The 19,589-nt window shown below is 42.0% G+C and overlaps 3 long non-coding RNA genes across 4 annotated transcripts in view; 1 reads left to right on the forward strand and 2 right to left on the reverse strand.

Moving 5' to 3' along the window:
• The window catches only part of LOC310753249, a 64,777-nt gene that overhangs the window by 14,592 nt on the left and 30,596 nt on the right, over nucleotides 1–19,589 (reverse strand). The window lies entirely within an intron of this gene.
• Nucleotides 2,548–4,546, forward strand: LOC310753284. Its single transcript, XR_014543315.1, has 2 exons — nucleotides 2,548–2,620; nucleotides 3,773–4,546. It is a non-coding gene; the product is annotated as an uncharacterized lncRNA (long non-coding RNA).
• LOC310753253 lies at nucleotides 2,608–10,884 on the reverse strand. 2 transcript variants are annotated; one of them, XR_014543302.1, is made up of 4 exons: nucleotides 8,550–10,884; nucleotides 7,575–8,451; nucleotides 6,284–7,214; nucleotides 2,608–3,548 (listed from the first exon to the last, which is right to left on the reverse strand). It is a non-coding gene; the product is annotated as an uncharacterized lncRNA (long non-coding RNA). The 2 variants fall into 2 exon arrangements; XR_014543303.1 differs by having other exon boundaries at nucleotides 2,608–3,608.

Consider the following 19,589-nt stretch of genomic DNA (forward strand, 5'->3'; position numbering starts at 1 on the left):
TGCTATAAGAAATCTTGCTGCCGTTGTAGCATACATAAAGAAAGTTCTGTCCTTCTTTGGCACCAAATGGCCGACTATGCCCAAGAGAAAAGCCTCTGGTTTTTTCAAGAAGGTATACTTAAATACCTTTTTCATTTCATTATAAATCATTTCCCAAAAAGCCTTAATCTTTGGGCACGTCCACCAAAGGTGAAAGAATGTACCTTCAACCTCCTTACATTTCCATCATTTATTATCGGGCAAATGATATATTTTTGCAAGCCTGACTGGTGTCATGTACCACCTGTATATCATTTTCATAATATTCTCTCTTAAGGCATTACATGCCGTAAATTTCATACCTGTGGTCCATAACTGTTCCCAGTCAGCGAACATAATGTTGTGTCCAACATCTTGTGCCCATTTAATCATAGCTGACTTGACCGTTTCATCCTGTGTATTCCATTTCAGCAGCAAGTTATACATTTTTGACATAATCTTAGTTTTAGGTTCTAGCACTTCTGTTTCTAATTTAGATTTTTCCACCTGGAAGCCAATTTTCTTGTCCAAATTGTAAGCTTCCATTATCTGAAAATAGTGGAGCCAGTCTCGCACTTTATTTTTTAGTTTCTCAAAGCTCTGCAATTTCAGTCTATCTCCTTCTTGTTCCAAAATTTCCCAATATTTTGGCCATTTGGCCTCCATATTGAAGTTTTTCTGGGCTTTCGCTTCCATTGGTGACAACCACCTTGGGGTCTTATTTTCCAGTAAATCCTTGTATCTGATCCAAACATTAAACAAGGATCTCCTAACAATGTGATTTTTAAATGCTTTATGAGCTTTAACCTTATCATACCACAAATATGCATGCCATCCAAAAACGTTATTAAAACCTTCTAAATCCAAAATGTCTGTGTTTTCAAGAAGCAGCCAGTCTTTCAACCAGCAGAATGCTGCTGATTCATAGTACAGTCTGAAGTCTGGCAGGGCAAAGCCACCCCTTTCTTTTGCATCAGTTAAAATCTTATATTTTATCCTGGGCTTCTTGCCCTGCCAGACAAATTTAGAAATATCTTTCTGCCACTTCTTAAAACAATCCATCTTGTCCACAATTTGTAATGTTTGAAACAAAAATAACATTTTAGGCAATACATTCATCTTTATAGCTGCTATTCGACCCATCAAAGAAAGCTTCAAATTTGACCATATTTCGAGATCTTTTTTCACTTCTAACCAGCATTTCTCATAGTTATTTTTAAATAAGTTCCAATTTTTAGATGTCATATTGATCCCCAGATATTTAACTTTCTTCACCACAGTCAAACCTGTTTCATTCTGAAATTTCTCTTTTTCAAACAATGTCAAATTTTTCTCTAAAACCTTAGTTTTAGTCTTATTCAGTTTAAATCCTGCCACCTGACCAAATTCTTGAATTAATTCTAAAACTCTTTTAGTACTAGATTCTGGCTCCTGTAACGTCAAAACTAGGTCATCTGCAAATGCTCTCAATTTATACTGTTTGGCTCCGACCTTAGTGCTATAGCATTCTCCCTGCTCATGTTCCCCAGCAATTCAGACATCCTTCCTCTGATACTGGACCCATTGACAGCCTTATCCTTTGTGATTTCATCTAACCCCTTTTAAAGCCATGCAAGCTGATGGCAATCACTAAATCTTGTGGGAGCAAATGCTATCGTTTGACTGTGTGGTGGTTGAAGAAGCAGTTTCTTCTCCAGGGCCAACTGTATGTTGGCCATTGCACTGTGTGTCTCATTGTCTCTACCTGACATCAGCAGCTGGTAGGGTAAGGGAGACACACTGTGTGATGACAGCATAAGGTGCGTTGCTTGCAGTAGATACCACAGAGAATAGCAGGAAAAGAGACCCAGATCTGCAGCTGTTCTTATATCACCCGTTCTGATCCTTGGCCCAAAGCCAGTTTGTAGGTCAGATTCAGCCAACTCCAACTGTCCCTGGAAGACTGAAGGGAATTATTTCTGTACACGCTCTACCTTAGGAGTGGCTGAATTTTGGTGCCTTTCCTTTCCTTCAAGGGGACGAGTGTGAATTAATATAAAAATACATAAAAAATGCAAAAATATCTGTGTTAGCAGTTATGCACAAAGAAGTCAAATGCACTGGCTTCCATTTAGTTTCTGAAAACATTTCAGTAATTTGTTTGGTTTTATATTTGTGCATTTAAAGCCTAAATAATGCAGGAACATGAAAAATATTGGAAGATGAACAGCCAAACCATAGCTATGTACTACCTAGGAGAGGTCCACAGCTACCTGTGTAGAGGCCACTTTGACATGTAAGCAGCATAATAAATAACAATAAAACATTGGATATGATTCTAAAGCAGTAAGGGCCCGGCTACATATCTCCATGACATTTGAACTGTTCGTTCCCACATGGCACCTCTGCCATAGCTGCTACCCAAGTTAGACATCTTCTTATCCATTATTACCCTTTGTTCCATATATAGTCAGCCACTTTGACAATGCCAGAGAGGGAAGAGATGGCTACAGTTGCTTAGCAACCATAAAAAACAGTCCCCAGACTTCCCCACTGAAGCCTTCACTAAGCATCTGAAGACAGGGGGAAAGAGTGGGTTGCCCCCAAACTAAAAAAAGGTAGCGTTCTGGTTTTTGTCATATTTGTTTCACTAGTGTAAAAACTCCTATGTTAGCATAAGACATGATGTGTAAATCCAAACCTCACAACCAAGGATTGAAAACCATGACTCAGGAATTTGAAGATGAGGCATTATGCAGAAGCCACAAGGGACTTGAATCCCTACCTCCGTCAAAGCTTTACGGCTGTAGCCCTAAATTATGAGATTTTCTACAAATACCATGGTCTCTTACTAAAGAAATTGTGGTTTGGAACTAAGCTGGAAATTCAATTAAAAACAGAGTCTGCCTTCCTTGCAAATAAAAAATAAAAAAATCTGTTTCATGGGTTTCCAGTGCAAAAACGGACCATGCCTTAGAACAGCAAAGACTAGGAAACCACAATGTTCTTGTACAATGAGGGAATGTAGTATTTTAATCCACCTCAATGAGGAGGAGTCTGATGTTAATGTGTGATGGAAACGTGTGGAAGTATACAGTATTTTGATTACGAAGAGATAAGTGGTATCCAAAAATTATATCCCTGGTGCCTTATTGATAGCTTCCATAAGAGCCTGAATTTGCATAATAGACAATATTTTGGCCTGTTCGGTTGTGTTTATGTGGTAGGTGTTATATAATGGAAGATGAGCTTATTTTTTGACTATAGAGATAAGGCAGTGAGGTAACCTTACCTTACCAGGCCATGAGGTCACTTTGGGCTAATTGCCAGGATTGATGATTGATTCATGGGTTTACAGGATCAAAGCCATGAGAATGACAGGGACTAGTGCTTCTCGTGCTAATAATAGAAGAGGACAGCTTGCCAACTCTTTGACATACCTTAGAGTGGTACGTGATGATGCCATTGGTACTTCTCCTGGCTGACCACAGAGACAAGGGTGCCTGTCATATTCCAATGCTCAGATAGTATAAATTTGGGAGACTGGAGCACTATAGAGACCAAGAGACCAGAATGTAGATCTCAACACAGACAGAGGTTCCAACTCAGACCTTGTGAACAGAGAGAGACAGAGAGAATCCTGCTCCAAGAGTGACCTTTCATAAGAATGGAATGCTCTGGCAAGGGTTATGCTATGATAGTGCTTAAATGCATAATAGTTTGCCTTATTGATTGTGTATATGTATTTTATGTCTAATATTTGTTGTGTAGCTAGTACAGTTGGTAAAACGTCACCCATATCGGAAGTGTTGGTTTTTGCAAAACAATAACAACTCAACAACTTTTGTGTCCGGATTTTCACTTTGTGAAATACGGCAACCCTATACCAAATGCAACCCTATTATTGCATGGGGGCTGGAATGGACCATCATTTCCTAAGACAAGTACTTGATGAAGATATGGAACAGAGTCCTTGGGTGTGTTTTTAGCCTCTTATTTCCACTAATCCTTGGAATCCTACAAAAGATACCAGCATAACACAGTTTCATTAACAGAGCCCCACATTGTTACCATCAGCTTTTGCTTGTTAGATTTCTCCACTTGGCAGAACATTTTGAGGGCTTACCAGTGACAATGAGCCTCCTATCCCAATGTAAGGGCCAAGTCCTCTATTACTATGTCCACATGTTGAATCTAACTGCATGGCAAATCTAACTCTAACTCAAAAGAAAGCCAAGAAGTCCTTCTGGGTGTAAGAAAACCTTTTAACCAAAAGGGAAATATACTTCAGGAAGTTTATTTTTTTTGCTCAACACCATCGTTTTGACCCTATTTCAAGTTCTATGCACATTGTTTTGCACCATGCTCTGCACTTGAAACATGTACGCCTCACCCCTGCAAGTCCGTATGACAATTATTTCAACTCTTCACCCTCCTGTTGACAAATCATTCATTTAAAGGCTTCGGTAATCTGAACTCACTAATTTGTTTAGTGATGTCACCGAAGTTCCTGCTTATCAGGCTCATAATACAGTTTTGTTCCGTTAAACATGCTTGGCTGCATTGTTAAGTGAGCATCATGTCCCTGACAGTTCTTCAGATGAAAAATGAGCCAGAGAGTTTGTACCTTCTCCTTTTCCAGCACTCAACAATGGCACTATCCCAGGTGTGAGGTATTTTGGGAAATATAATTTTCCCAGGATGTTTGAGTCATTAGTATTGTAGCTGTGGGGGTAGAATAGAGGTCTCCTAACAATTCTCATCATCCTTAACAGTCCCCAGGATTCTTTGTGGGAAGCCATGACTATTTAAAGTGGTATGATACTGTTTTAAATGTATAGTGCAGATGGGCCACAGTCCAAAATTCTTTCAAACACGGGTTCTTTTTGGGTTGCAGCCACAGTTAATCCTACTCAGATCCATTAAAATTAGTGAATATGAGTAACTTAAGCACATTAATTTCAGTAGATCTACCAGTACTTTATGTGAGTGGCGCTGTGATCTAAACCACAGAGCCTAGGGCTTGCCGATCAGAAGGTTGGTGGTTCAAATCCCCGCGACGGGGTGAGCTCCTGTTGCTCGGTCCCTGCTCCTACCAACCTAGCAGTTCTAAAGCATGTCAAAGTGCAAGTAGATAAGTAGGTACCGCTCCGGCGGGAAGGTAAACGGTGTTTCCGTGCGCTGCTCTGGTTCGCCAGAAGCAGCTTAGTCATGCTGGCCACATGACCCGGAAGCTGTATGCCAGCTCCCTCGGCCAGTAAAGCGAGATGAGCCCAGAGTCGTCCACGACTGGACCTAACAGTCAGGGGTACCTTTACCTTTACTTTAAGTAGGACTAAGTTGAACAGTACATCCCTTCATAAGAACGGAGATATGCTAAGCTATAGGAGAACTGCACCTTTAGTAAAACTTTGAGCACTGGAAGAATTCATCCTTACTTAAGTGTGCAGGAGAGATTTAAGCAGACAGTTAATTTTCTATGAAGGGAATTAGGTTTCTTGGCTGTGTGTGGATGGGGCGGGGTGTTACAAACATAGCCAAAGAGGTATGTGTTGATAGGATTAGGCACTCATGAGGTGGGCAGGCCCAGGTTCAGGCAATGTGCATCCTTGATTTCTAAAGGAAATGAGGGTATTTTTAGCTGTTCTCTGCTGACAGATCCAGTTCCTGGGGACAGGAAAGAGGTTGAATATAACACCATCCCTCAGGCTGCAGGGGCCTGGGAGATGTAGCCCAACTACTACAGCTGAGCTAGCATTAAGCATGAAGAAACATTAGAAAGGATTGAGTGAAGGAGGAGGGTGAGCTTGAAAGGCATATCTTACAAGTCGGTCAGTTAAAAGAGAGGGACTGCCCTTCCTTAGGCCCAGTTCCAGAAAGCAGACTCCTCTTTAGTAAAAATATTCATCTGACTTACTTTCCTCTCAGCAAAGAGATTAGGTAAAAATAGCCTGCCCTACCCCCATCGACCCTCTCTCACACATACACAGGCCAAAGCTCTAATATGGCCCTTCTCTGTAGAGACTGAGCAAGTTTTCCTCACTTAGAAAGGCTTTTTGCTGCTTCACTTCTCTCAGCAGTGTCGGAGTCACACAGCACAAAGAAAGGGCAATGAATTATCATCCACCTCTTATGATATTAACGACTCTCTTAACAAAATTCCAGCTGCATTTCTTAATGGGCGTACACTTCCTTCAAGGAGTAAAACTGCAATGGCATCTAGGTTTTTCAAACAGCACACTACACATTTATTTTATTAATTTTTAATTCCATGAATTACACTCACAATATTGTTTGCATTATTCTGCACAGCTCGTGATAAGGAGAGGTTTACAGTGTCGTAGTCACTGCCTTCCAATAGTTTCACGTGCACGGAAGTCCTGTGGGTATTCATAAACAAGGGAGAGGCAGAAGAATCACAGGGATTGAGTTCATAGGAGAGTGTGGAATTTAATTACAGTCTTTTATGGACAAAAATAGTGACCTTGACCAAGTGAATATGGTATCCTCCCTAACCTGCTTGGCATATATTATGGCTGTGTGTCCTACTTTATTTGAAGAGCTGTCTGATCCAAGCCTGACTTAAAGATAAATAACCATAAGAAGAGAAAGCAGGGTAGAGGTGGGAAAGAAATTACATTCACATTTTAAAGTGCACCTACTTAATTCACACTTCCCAAACCACTGTGCAAATTAACATGCATCTGTCCTTCAAAATGCTCACTTCTGTAATGCAGTTTTCCAACAAACAAAAGATGCATACAAAAATGTGTATATTAGAGAAGAGTGCACACACCAATGCATATATTAATGGAAAATAATTCAGGAAAATGCAGTACACGAGGGGGAATTGCTTGCAAACCATGCATATTAGGCAAAATTGCGTACAAAATGTATATTCAAAATGGGTCTGATTTTTCATGCAGAGTTTTGGATTTTGTTTTTGTTAAACCAAACTGTACAGAAATGGAGAGGGCTGAATTTAAGGTTTTTAAAAAATTAGAATCTGAGAAAAACTAGAATTCACAGATTTGTCCATCTCAAGAGAAGGGGTCTGAAAGTTGCACATCAACCATGTGCACCTTGGCAGCAGACTGAGCAGGTACACAGGTTACTTGGTCGCTGTCTTCCACACTATGATGAGATGCTTTTCTTTCTCAGTTACAGTAATTATTTCTAACTTCGCATCTATACACATATAAATTAGCATATAGTATCTTATGCAAAGGACGCGGGTGGCGCTGTGGGTTAAACCACAGAGCCTAGGACTTGCCGATCAGAAGGTCGGTGGTTCGAATCCCCGCGACGGGGTGAGCTCCCGTTGCTCGGTCCCTGCCCCTGCCCACCTAGCAGTTCGAAAGCACGTCAAAGTGCAAGTAGATAAATAGGTACCTCTCTGGCGGGAAGGTAAACAGCGTTTCCGTGTGCTGCTCTGGTTTGCCAGAAGCGGCTTAGTCATGCTGGCCACATGACCTGGAAGCTGTACGCCGGCTCCCTCAGCCAATAAAGCGAGATGAGCGCACAACCCCAGAGTCAGTCACGACTGGACCTAAAGGTCAGGGGTCCCTTTACCTTACCTTATGCAAATGTGTTTTCTTTTGTCCTCTTTTTATTTTTATTTTTGAGTGTCCAACTTCCCCGGTATCAGCCCGCCATACCTCCCCACCCCCACCCCCTGGAAACCAATAGCAGCCGACATCACATCTGATAGCAGCACTGATGAAAATGAAAGAAATGAAATTTATAAAGCATGGGAGGCAGCAAATAAAGAATTTGACCAGTGGAATGCCAAAACTTTTGATATATTGTAAGACTGGTATTATCTTCATTTCCCAAGAACACCTAATGATAAGGTTCTCCATCCAGATGAAAGATAACCGTGGGGCTGCTAACTATAGCTGAAGAGGCAGGCTCTTGTGGGAACCTAGTTATCTTCTTGGATTCCAGTTCCTAGAAGCTGTTATCAGTGCTCTGAGAATTTATCCTGTTCCAGGTGATACAAACATACTAACACTGCCTGGATAGCTCAGTTGGTTAGAGCATGGTGCTGATAACACCAAGGTTGCAGGTTCAATCCTTGTATGGGTCAGCTGCATATTCCTGCATTGCAGGGGGTTGGACTAGATGGTCCATTGGGTCCCTTCCAACTTTATGATTCTATTATATCTACCACCACCCCAGGATTTTATTATTAGTACTACAGCCCTCCTAGCCTTGAGCCATGCAATATCTGGTTCTCAAGTAACTAATGGAGAAGAGCAATTCAACCTTTAAAATATCAGGGTGTATGCATTCCAGCTTCGCTCTTAAAATAATATAAATAGAACTAAACATTTTCAAAGCAAATGTTTGTGAGCCATTGCTACAGAAACACCTTGCATTCACTTGCCTTAAAAAAGGGGTGGGGGGATAGGTTCGTTTTCATGCCAGGGTGGTAATTCATAAACAGTCAGTCTGTAAAAAATATATATATATATTAACAGCTTTTAGAAACTTTTCATATGAATATGGTGTAGTGCAGGTTTTATTTTTAGGTGGGCTGCAATACTCACAATTGTTTATTTTCAAGGCAGTGTCCAGTAGGTGCTTGAAACACGCACATTGCCACATAGTGCCTGAAACGGCAATGGACATACAGTAGTCGTTGGGGCGAGAATCACAAACTATCCCCGCTTGCCCCAGGTACAAAATGTGCTTGTGGTGAACTGGGTATGTGGGTGGCTCATCATGAATTTCAGTTCCTGCTGTGAGGGTTAAGTGATATGGGAACTTTTAGTCTCAAAACAGAAGACAAGCCCAATTGAATAAGACACACAGGATCCATCTGTTTCAGAACCTTGCTTCCAGGAGCCATCACTGAAATGCTTCTTGGAAGCCCATAAGTGGGATTTGAAGGCATCAGTCTTCCCCATTGTTTGTCCTCTGGCACCTGGCCCTCAGCAGATTCCTTTGGACAATCATAGCTAATAGCCTGTTGTTATTATTAAGAGCCATTCACAGAACTGGTTTATCATAAGCACTCTTTGCCCTCAGAATGAAAATGGGCAGGTTTGCCACAAGCCCAAGGGGCTGTGTGAACTGGTTCTAATTTCAAAAAGGTGCCTGCTATTAACCTTTTTTAAAAAAAAACTGCAGGAGGTTGAGTGATCACATATCATATGTCATTTGACCCTTAGACTTGTGTAGTGCAGTAATTTCATTTGAGGCTCCCTGGGCAAGAGGCTTTGTTATAGGGCAGCTATAGCTCAGGCCCTTCTTTTTCCCACATGTATCCTCTGTTTCCTTATTCTCCATCGCCATCTTGCTGCCGTTTAGAGATCAGCACCTACTGAACTAGAGTGCCAACCGGAAAGTGACATTATTGTATCATGCGCTTTATTTTTAAAGTGAAAGGCAAATACAAAGCAGTTTAACAAGACAACAGGGTGGCCGTGTGTCCTACTTTGCAGAGGACATTCCTCTCTCCGAAGGGCCATCAGACATCAGTCCTGTTTGAGAATGCCCTCTGTCTGAAGGGCTCAGCAGTCCAACTCTGATTTAAAAATGGAGAAGCCATGAAATTTACTATCCACAGTTTGTACCTGGACAACAGACTGAGCAGGTGCACAGGTCACCTGACCACTGTCTTCCCCACAATGCTGAGATGTATTGTATTTCTATTTAAATTATAGTAACTATTTCTAAATTTGCATCTATGCATATAAATTAGCACATCCTAATTTTATGCAAATCTGTGTCCTCTTTCGTCCTCTTTTGTTTATGTGTTTCTTCTCTTTTGGTGATGTGCCTGATGCTGAAGCATCCGTATGACCAGATCACTGCAAGCACTTGGGCGCAAGTAGCCTGTTCTATCAGAGCATGTCCATCCACAATTTAAATCTCACCGAGATCAGCTGATTACTTCCTTTAGATTGTGCTTAAGATGAAAACTTAAGGCTGGCGTTCTTTTCAATATTTTAAACTTAGCTCCAGAAAGAAGAAGAATGGGGGAAGAGTCTGCATGCATTTGTTACAAATCTGTTAATCACTTTTGTATCCCACCATAGTAGCAAGGCCCAGCAAACAGGTAATGTGTATTGGGATCGCAGAAATGCAGCATAGAGCAGACAATTTCCATCTGGAAGCAACCAAGGAAGATAATTTATTAAGTTATTTAGGCATTTCACAAAATTTCCATATAGCTTGACAGTAAAAAAAACAGCCATCAAAGTGAGATTTCAAGGACTTTAACAAACCCCGTTTGAAGAAACTGTTTGAAGCTCTTTTCTCCAGATCTCAACACATGTGGAAATTACTTGGAGACTTTAATAGAAGTACATAAATATGGCCTCCCTCCACCCCCTGCACTCAATATCAATGTCTTGGCAAGACCTCTGTGACAGATTCCCTCACGGAAGATGGGAGCTGGATTTTCTGGGTGTTTAAAAGTTTCAACTCTCCTTGTTAGAAACTGTTTGTGGTATCATTTCTTTATTATACTGCAACCAGTGTTTTACTTGTGTGAAGGATGCCCTGTGTCCACTTATTCCTCACACCAAGTGGTTTGAAATATGAGGAGGCACTTCTGAAACAAACATAGACTTTTTATTTAATTGCACTCAGTGAGGTTATGCACGAGAGGCACAATTCTTAGCTTCATGCAAACACACTTTACAGAAAACTATAAAACCTTATTCAGTACTCTTATTTAAAACTTGTCTCAGGATGGACTGTTTCCACACTAGCTATAAATATTACTACACCAGCAATGCTCTCTGAGGCCCTTCTAGTATTCTTACTTTCTCTCGGGGAATTAAACCAGGTTGCCTTGCATAGCCAACCCCAATCCCTATCTCTCCCAGGTCTCTAACTAGGCAATTTTCCAATCCCAATTGATTGCTGTCTGACAGTTTAACTGTAAAGTTCCAATTTTTTGACTCACCAGCCCCTTCTGATTGGCTGCATTCTAACCGGCTCTGATTGGTTGCTGGGTCACTAGGAGGCTGACCCAGGGTGTGCCCATCACAACCTTTTTTTTCATCAGAACTTCAGTGTTGCTAAGTAAGAGTCTTGTATAATATATGTGTGCTATTAGTACTATTATTCAATTTAAAATGGATATTTGCTTCTCCCTGCACACACATGCACCCAAAGCACAAGCCTCCATTGTGTTCATCGTGGAACATGATAAATAAAGGCTAGTAGCTTTTGCTCTTATGCTCTCTTCCTGTATGGAGTGGATTTAAAGGAGTGCACTCAGAGGTACAGAAATACCTGAATGCATGCCCACAACAGGAAAAGGTGGTGAAAGGCAGAGGAGTAGTTAATGAGGGAAGGGGCTAAAATAGACAGCATGGACCACCCCTGGTGTGCATGGGAAACAGTGGAATACCTGTGAAAAGTGTAAGACATACGCCTCACATGCCTATTTCACACACTGACAAATCAGATAGGAATGAACCAATATGAATGAACCAATGAACCCATTCTGGAAACAGCCTTCATTTTCAAAAGTCACATTTTAGTCTGCAATTGTGATTCAAAATGGCAGCTGGCATCCAAATGTTGATGAAGAGTGCTTTCCCCCACCTCAGGAACCCTCATGCCAAGCTTTCTGACGATATCTCAAGAGGCTTCCAAACACACAGAGAACAAACCAACCGACAGACAAACTGCTTCCCACACTAAGTGGCAGATAACAAGCGAATGATCCAGAAGTGAAGGTTCCATGACCAAAGCAGGAAATGCATAAGTGAATGGAAGCCTTAAAGATGTCCCAACAGTTGACATACCCCTCCTGCTAAGCTTTTAAAGGTGAGGCAGGGAGAGCTCACTTGTGGGACTCTCTCACCCTGTAAATCTACTGCACACACTCATGTCTGCTACATCTGGGCAGTTGTGTTTGATCTCACACCCATCAAGGCAGTGACTTTCAGTGACAACACTGTCCTGCCCTTCTGCCTCCAGCTCCTCCACCACTACCATGAGCCCCTCTCTCTGGCTTGCTGAAGTCTTCTCTGCTCCCTGATGAGGCTCTGTACTCCACTGGAGGGGTAGAAGAGAAAGCCAGGAAATCTGCTTCTCTCTCTCTCTCTCTCTCTCTCTCTCTCTCTCTCTCTCTCCCTGTCATACAGAGTCACAAGCAGAGGACCTCTTTCCTACACCCTTGGGTGCCAGCCTTTCAGCCCTCCATCTGCTCCTTTGTCTTCCTCCTCTTGGTCCATCTGAAGCTGCCAAACCTTGCCAGGTCCTGATGGAGCCAAGGCGTCCATCACAAGACCTCCTGACATGTGATATATATGAACTTAGTATACAATTCTCCTGATAACTAACTACTTTGGAGTACATTTGACCCCCAATGGCAACAACCTTTGGTTGAGCGATGTGCGCCAGGGCCTCAGGGACTGGTGGGTGGCAGGGTGTAGTCCTTCTCTGAAGGAGAGGATGTTCAGCTGTAGGTATCTTGGCGGCGAGACCCCAGTTGGGGTCTCGGGTGGCGGTTTTAGACCTTGGTTGGTAGTCTATGCAGTTGGTTAAGAACAGCTTAGTTTATGAACTTGGATTAAGAACGCTGCAAACCTGGAAGTAGGTGTTTTGGTTTGCGAACTTTGCCTTAGAAGCAGAACATGTTTCGCTTCCTGTTGAGTGTGTTCCGTTTGTAAATTGAGTCCCGCTCTGCTATGGGAAAGCACGCCTTGGTTTAAGAACACTTTGGTTTAAGAACGGACTTCCAGAACAGATTAAGTTCGTAAACCAAGGTACCACTGTAGTCTATCTGTGAGTCAGGGGCAGCATATTGATGCACCCCCATGCGGCAGCGTTTGCAGGGCCCATTAAAGGGTTGATTGTGGGAGTCACTGGCCCTATAGCAGCGGCATAAAGGTCAGACTCCCGGCTTTGGTGAACTGGGAGGGCACGCTGTGTAAGTTCATGCTTTACAGTCCCCTCCCAGAACACCTGACTGCCCTGCGCATCCTCAGCCCCTGTTGGGTATGAGAGGGATACCTTCCAAGGCCTAAGCCAAGGTTCCTACACCTGAATTTAATAAAGTTGTGGCCTAATTTTAAACCCATACATTATTTCCATATCTCATTTCTGGGTGGTGGGTGCCAGGGACAGGGTTTAGTGTGTGGGCTCGCAATTTCCAGCATGGTGAATGATATAAACCCAGATATGTTGTTGCCAAGGTGAATTAGTTGTGGAGCTCTTATCTCATGAGAAAATTGCACATTACATATTTTAAAAGTTCTGTGCCTCTGCCTTAGTTCTTTCCCACAGATTCTTTTCTTGCATATCCCTCCAGTTTCCACATGAAGGCACCACCACACCACATAATACTCTACTGGAAGCAAACAAGAACTAGCAAGGCAAAGCTCTCTCATATCGGGTTTTTTTCAGCACAGTCATTGTCCGTGTTTGACCAATCAGCTGAGAAAGCTGCTAATCCCCATGTAATATCTCAAACTGAAGAGCTTGTGTGATCATTTTTTATAAAAGTCTATCCATGAGTTCCAAGCATTATGCTGGAAACAGCCCTCACAGTTTCCCACAGAGGGGGAAAGCCAGAGGATCCTTAAAGGAAGCACACACCACCTCGCTGTGAGTATGCAAGCCCCCAATTCAGTGCCAGTGCTGAGAGCTGCTAGAAGACAAGCTTGTCTTCTACTGCTCTGGAGGGTAGGGCTCAAACCAATGGCTTCAATTTACAAGAAAGAAGATTCTGACTAAACATCAGGAAGAACCTTCTGACAGTAAGAGCTGTTCAACAGTGGAATGGTCTCCCTCAGGAGGTTGTGGACTCTCCTTCCTTTGAGGTTTTTAAGCAGAAGTTGGATGGCCATTTGACATGGATGCTTTAGCTGATATTGCTGCAATTCAGGGGGTTGGACTAAATGACCCTTGGGGTACCTTTCAACTCTACGATTCTGTGATTCTAAGACTCCTATTCCCCTTACAGAGCTACAGTTTCCAGAGTGGTTTATTGGTCAAACCTTCTTCCCAGAGAACTCTGGAACTGAAGCTCTTTGTGGGGAATAAGGTCCCTTTCAACTGAAGAGGTGTACCAAAAAGGTTATATGGTTCATATGGCTTTAAATGCCTTTGGCGCAAGTTTATCATTTTCTCCTTTGTATTCTCACAGTCTTTTAACCTCTTCATACATTACCTCCTGACATCTTATCTAATTCTGCCATATCATCTTTTCACTCAAGAAGACCTGTGTAAACATTTTTTAAAACGTTATTCTGATCTGTTCCAAATCACAACAGATACTTTTAAGACCAGGGCCAGCCTAAGCACAAAGCTGTCACTTTAGCTGCTTCTGAGAGGGGGTTGTTTTCTTCCTCCAACCTCCATTTCTATCTGCTAATAAAAATTACAGAAGGTGGAGCAGGTACAAAAAGATCTAAGCTGGCATATGTACAAATTGGATTTGGATTTGATATCCCGCTTTATCACTACCCGAAGGAGTCTCAAAGCGGCTAACAATCTCCTTTCCCTTCCTCCCCCACAACAAACACTCTGTGAGGTGAGTGAGGCTGAGAGACTTCAGAGAAGTGTGACTAGCCCAAGGTCACCCAGCAGCTGCATGTGGAGGAACGGGGAAGCGAACCCGGTTCACCAGATTACGATTCTACCGCTCTTAACCACTACACCACACTGGCTCTCAAATTGTTTGTGACAATTATACAAAAAGTATACAGAGCACAGAAACAAATCCAAATGCAGAAGAACTAGTTTTTTGCCTAGCTTTAAGTCCATAGACTGCAATGGGGCTGCAAAGGTATTGTTTATATAGTGCTCTAGCCCCCTTGTACCTAGTGTTGCTTGGGAAATCTAAGAAACCAAAATATTGCTGCAGTTTTGAAATCACTGGTTAAGGTCAGTGCAATTTTTAAATATTCAGTCTGTGATCTTGATTCAAAATGGCATCCTAACAAAACTACTCCTTGAACTCAGGAACCATCGTGCAAAGTTTGGTTATTATATCTTGAGTGCTGTCCAAAAGCATAACAAGAAAATAAACAGCTTTCCAAAATATATAGTAGATTACAGTGTACACGCACAAGATTGTTTTAGGCTGCAATCCTAACTATATTTATCCAGGGAGTAAGCCCCATTGAATTCAATAGGACTTACTTCTGAGTAGGCATGGTTAGGATTGTGCTGTAAGCATTTGTGCCAGGGGTGGGGAAGATGTGGCTCTCCAGATGTTGCTGGACTTAAACACCCATCAGTCCCAGTCAGCATGGCCAAAGGTCAGCGATGAGGGGAGCTGTAGTTCAACAGCATACAGAGGCCCAAAGGTTCCTCATTTCTGGTTTACACAGTGCTAAACTTACAAAAGCCATGATGCAATGCAACTGTAAGTGAAAACTCCTGAATCACAGCATCTCGTCGCTACATTCAATCAGAGCTTTAGGAGAAGAGTGAGTCATGGGAACACACAAAGAACCTTGCAAATGAATCAGCCAGTGGAGTTCCTGTAGAAATTCATTCCTTGGTTCTGGGGCAAAGAACTGGCTGTGATTCCTTTTCAGCCATTGCTGCTCCTCTGTAATGTTAAGGGAACAGTGAGTTTCTTCTGATTGCTGTCAACCACCCTGAGATCCTACAGGATGAAGTGTGATTTAGATATACTATCAGCAACAACCTTTGGGGGCCTGAGGGTACATTTGGAAATCTAATAAACTGTCATAAGCACCAGAAAATATCTATTCCACGGGGGGGACGGGGCCTGGTAATGCTCAGAACCCCTGTTGCCCAAAACAGGCAACCTCCCGACCAGCTAACAACAAAATACAGTCCCAAACCCTTCAGTTTAAATAAATGAACAAAACTTATGTGGAATAAGGGTCATCGGTGAGCATCAATAAGGAGTGCTTTGATGCGCAAGGATGCCACATTAGGGATCCCAGTACTGTTATGTCAAAATTGGGATAAGATCCAGATGAAATATAGCTCAGATGGTTAGAGCATGGTGCTGATAACACCAAGGTTGCAGTTTCAATCCCCAAACAGGATGGCTGCATATTCCTGAATTGCAGGGGTTGGACTAGACAATCCTCAGGGTCCTTTCCAACTCTACAGTTCTATGATTCTATGAATAGAATAAGGCTCCAGCCTGCAAAGAAGCCACATAATTTCACCATAGGAAGGGCTGCATTTGCCACCAGCCATGTTCTATCATGTAGTTAGCATAATGTCTGATTCTTCTGCCTGCACCATGCGATTGTCCTGTTGCTCAGCTCATCAAAGGTCTCGCATCAGAAGCATGTGATTATAGTTGAGAAAGTATATCAAACCAATTGTCCCTGATGCACAAAATCTGAACCTTTAAGCAGCCATTTTTCAATGCAGTGAACATGTCGCTTGATGCCACATGACAGCAACAGATGTTTCTTAAAACGATGCTGCAAACTGAACCAAAGCTATGGTGCCTTTTGCCAAAATACCTAGTGAGAATTTTTATAGCCAGCATTTCAATCTGACCTGCCCATAGTGCAAAGAAAATGCAGAAGCAGCCTGCCTCACAGGTACAGAAGTGTGGGCTGACAGATGAAAGATCCATGGAAGAGCCATGGATTCTAGACTGTTGAGCTGCAGGGGAATAGAAAAAGGACAGGCATCGTATCTCCTGGGAGCACAACCACCATCTTGAGAGCTTAGGTGAAGTCGCTTTTTTAGAAGCACTTCAGCGCTAAGTTTTGTGCCCCCAAAGTAAGTTTTGGGCTATTTTAAGTTATTATTTTTTTGCCACCCACTTACAATACAGACTGTTTGCCAACTCATGCCACTGTAGCATACTCAACCACCATTACCAGCTAAAAGTACAGCTGAGTCATTCTTTTTCTCAATTCAGATTGAAGCTGATGGGGGGCGGGATACATCAAATGAAATGACAGGACATATACAAGATAGATATGGATTGTGGCCAATATCCATTCCCAAACCTGCGCTGTGGGCACAATGGATGCAGAGTTAGTGGGAGTGATTACACAGTCCTGGTCTTTTGATGCTACTGACACTGATCTGTGAGCTCCAAGAAGTAAGAAGATCGGTTAATGATCCAGGAAACAGAACCCTTAAAACAGTTTTGAGATCTGCACACAAAGAGCAGCAAAAGAGAGAAAGCTGGTGGGGGAAAGCAGATAAAATCAAAACAAACAACTGAAACAATGTAAAGTCTTGCAAAAACTCAATAATTTTAAAATTCTGCTACCAGGTGAAACCAGCAACTGAGTCTGCTAAGCCCAGAGGGGTCTCTAGGAGTGGGGCCATGGCGACAGCTGGCTGTTCATCTGTTGCCTGTTTTTGTTTTTAAAGAATGATTTGTAATCAGACAGACTGAAATCAATGAAACTTCAATTAGTTATTATTTCAGTTGGCATTATCTAAGATGAGCAAATCTGGATCTAACCCATTTTTTATTTTTGGTATTTGAGTTTCTCTTACATCTTGGGAATCAGGGAGCAGCAGAACAGCAGCAGATTATTATTATTAACTCATTTCATTTCTATAGCACTTTATATTTTTTAAGGGGGGGGGGTTTCAAAGCAGATTACAACACATTAAAATATTAACTCAAACAATCCGGAATGAAACATGACTTAAGAAATGTGGTGGTGGTGTTGCTCATTTGACAGTGAAAAACCAAGGCTGCATCAGTTGCTAGGAATTTTGATGGCACCTCCATTCTGAGAAGCAGTCTACCTCTGATTACCAGAAGATCAGTGCTGGATTTACGTATAAACTAAACGCACTATAGCTTAGGGCCCCACTCTCTTGGGGGGGGGCAAAAAATTAAAGGAAAAAGGTGTTTGCATTATTAAGTTTGTTATGAATAAAATAATCATTTTAAGTTAGAGCTTAATAATTATTTCACTATTAATATACTTCTTCTTAATTGTATTTCACTATTAATATACTTCTTAATTGTATTTCAGTTCAACAATTACTTTGATAAAATACATATTTCGTTATGTGCAAATGGCTTCAGATACCTATTAGGTCCATAAATTACCATATAGCATATATTCAACACAAAAAAACGGCGACAATTTGCTGTTGACAAAGGACAGCTGGACATATAAAGGGCCCCATTACCTTCAGTAGCTCAGGGCCTCATCAAACCTAAATCCAGCCCTGCAGATGATGGGTACAAATGATGGGCGAGGGCTCGTTGTCCTGCTATATCCTTCCTGTGCGCATCCCATAGGAACCAAGGAAGTTGCCTTATCCAGAATCAGACCAATGGTCCATCTAGTTCAGTGGTGTCTACACTGACTGGCAGAGGCTTTCCAGAGTTTCAGACAGGAAACTCTCCCAGCCCCACCTAGAGATGCTGGGGACAACATTTGGGATCTTATGCGTGCATGGTTAGGTTTTTGAGTCACCCCTGTGCTGGAAAGGAATTCCTCTGCATCAGAAAGGAAGTTGAGGGTTCAAGGCAAACAGCAATCCTTCGTCAACTGGTAGCTGAAATCAGTGGCAGGAAGCAGCAGATTAGTCATCACTCAAGGGCAGGTTGATTTGTTCCATTTCTTTTTCAGTGTGATTAAGGAAGAGCATCTCCAGTCTGCACAATGCATAGTGTTTGTGTGGGTTTGTCAGAGGAGAGGGGGAGAGTATCTTCTGCATACACATAGCCTAGGGTTGCCATATTTCCAAAAGTGGAAATCCAAACAAAGGTGTTGAGCTTCTTCTGTATCAGAAGAAGAAATTTGTATAATTTGTGTGCTTTTAAGCAACTTTTCAATACAACTAATCGATGTTACAGTATCCATGTATTTTAACCCCCCCCCTTTTAGTAACAAAAAAAAGTTTTCCTGTGTGTTTTTGTGTGCATTGTTTGCGTGTGAATGTTTGTGTACCCATACTGTGAATATTTTCTCTCTTTTTCTCTCCTTCTGCAGCTCATAAGTGAGGGATAGCTCAGTCAGCAGTGCATGAGACTCTTAATCTCAGAGTTGTGTGTTTGAACCCCATGTTGGACAAAAGATTCCTGCATTGCAGAGGGCTGGACTAGATGATCCTTGTGGTTCCTTCCTACTCTATGATTCCATGATCAGGGCTAGAAAATACCCAACTAAAAACAAACACTGAGTAATTTATAACTTAGATGTTGGGGCTTTAAGAGAGAAAAGATAGATATTCTAAGACTTGGGATGAAATCATAAGTACATGCACACAAATTAACTTCTACTCAGACAGCAGGCATGTTGCTGTAAGCTTTCTGACTGCTTCTTGAATGTTCAATGTTGCAGATTTCATTTCATTTTTATGTGACCATTAAAGAATTACAAAACAATATTAACATTAACCAAAAAACCAACTAAGCCCTGTTGAATTCACCCACACACTCTCCCATCCCTGTAACTCATAATCTTCCAGTGCTGTTCTGGAGTATATAAATGCAGCTCCTGCCTCTGAATTTAATAGCAGCATGGTGGGGACTTTTTTTTTGTTTTGCTTTTGGCCTTCATCTCTGCCAGGCAGCTGTAATCTAATCGCACTGCTTTAGCAGCCATCACTTTTCCTCCCACACTGTCACATATGCCATCACATTGCATCACAGATTCCAAAAGTATGCCCAATAGGTGTAATATGCTAGG

The sequence above is a fragment of the Podarcis filfolensis genome, assembly GCF_964270895.1.
Source record: "Podarcis filfolensis genome assembly, chromosome: 2".
Lineage (NCBI taxonomy): Eukaryota > Metazoa > Chordata > Lepidosauria > Squamata > Lacertidae > Podarcis > Podarcis filfolensis.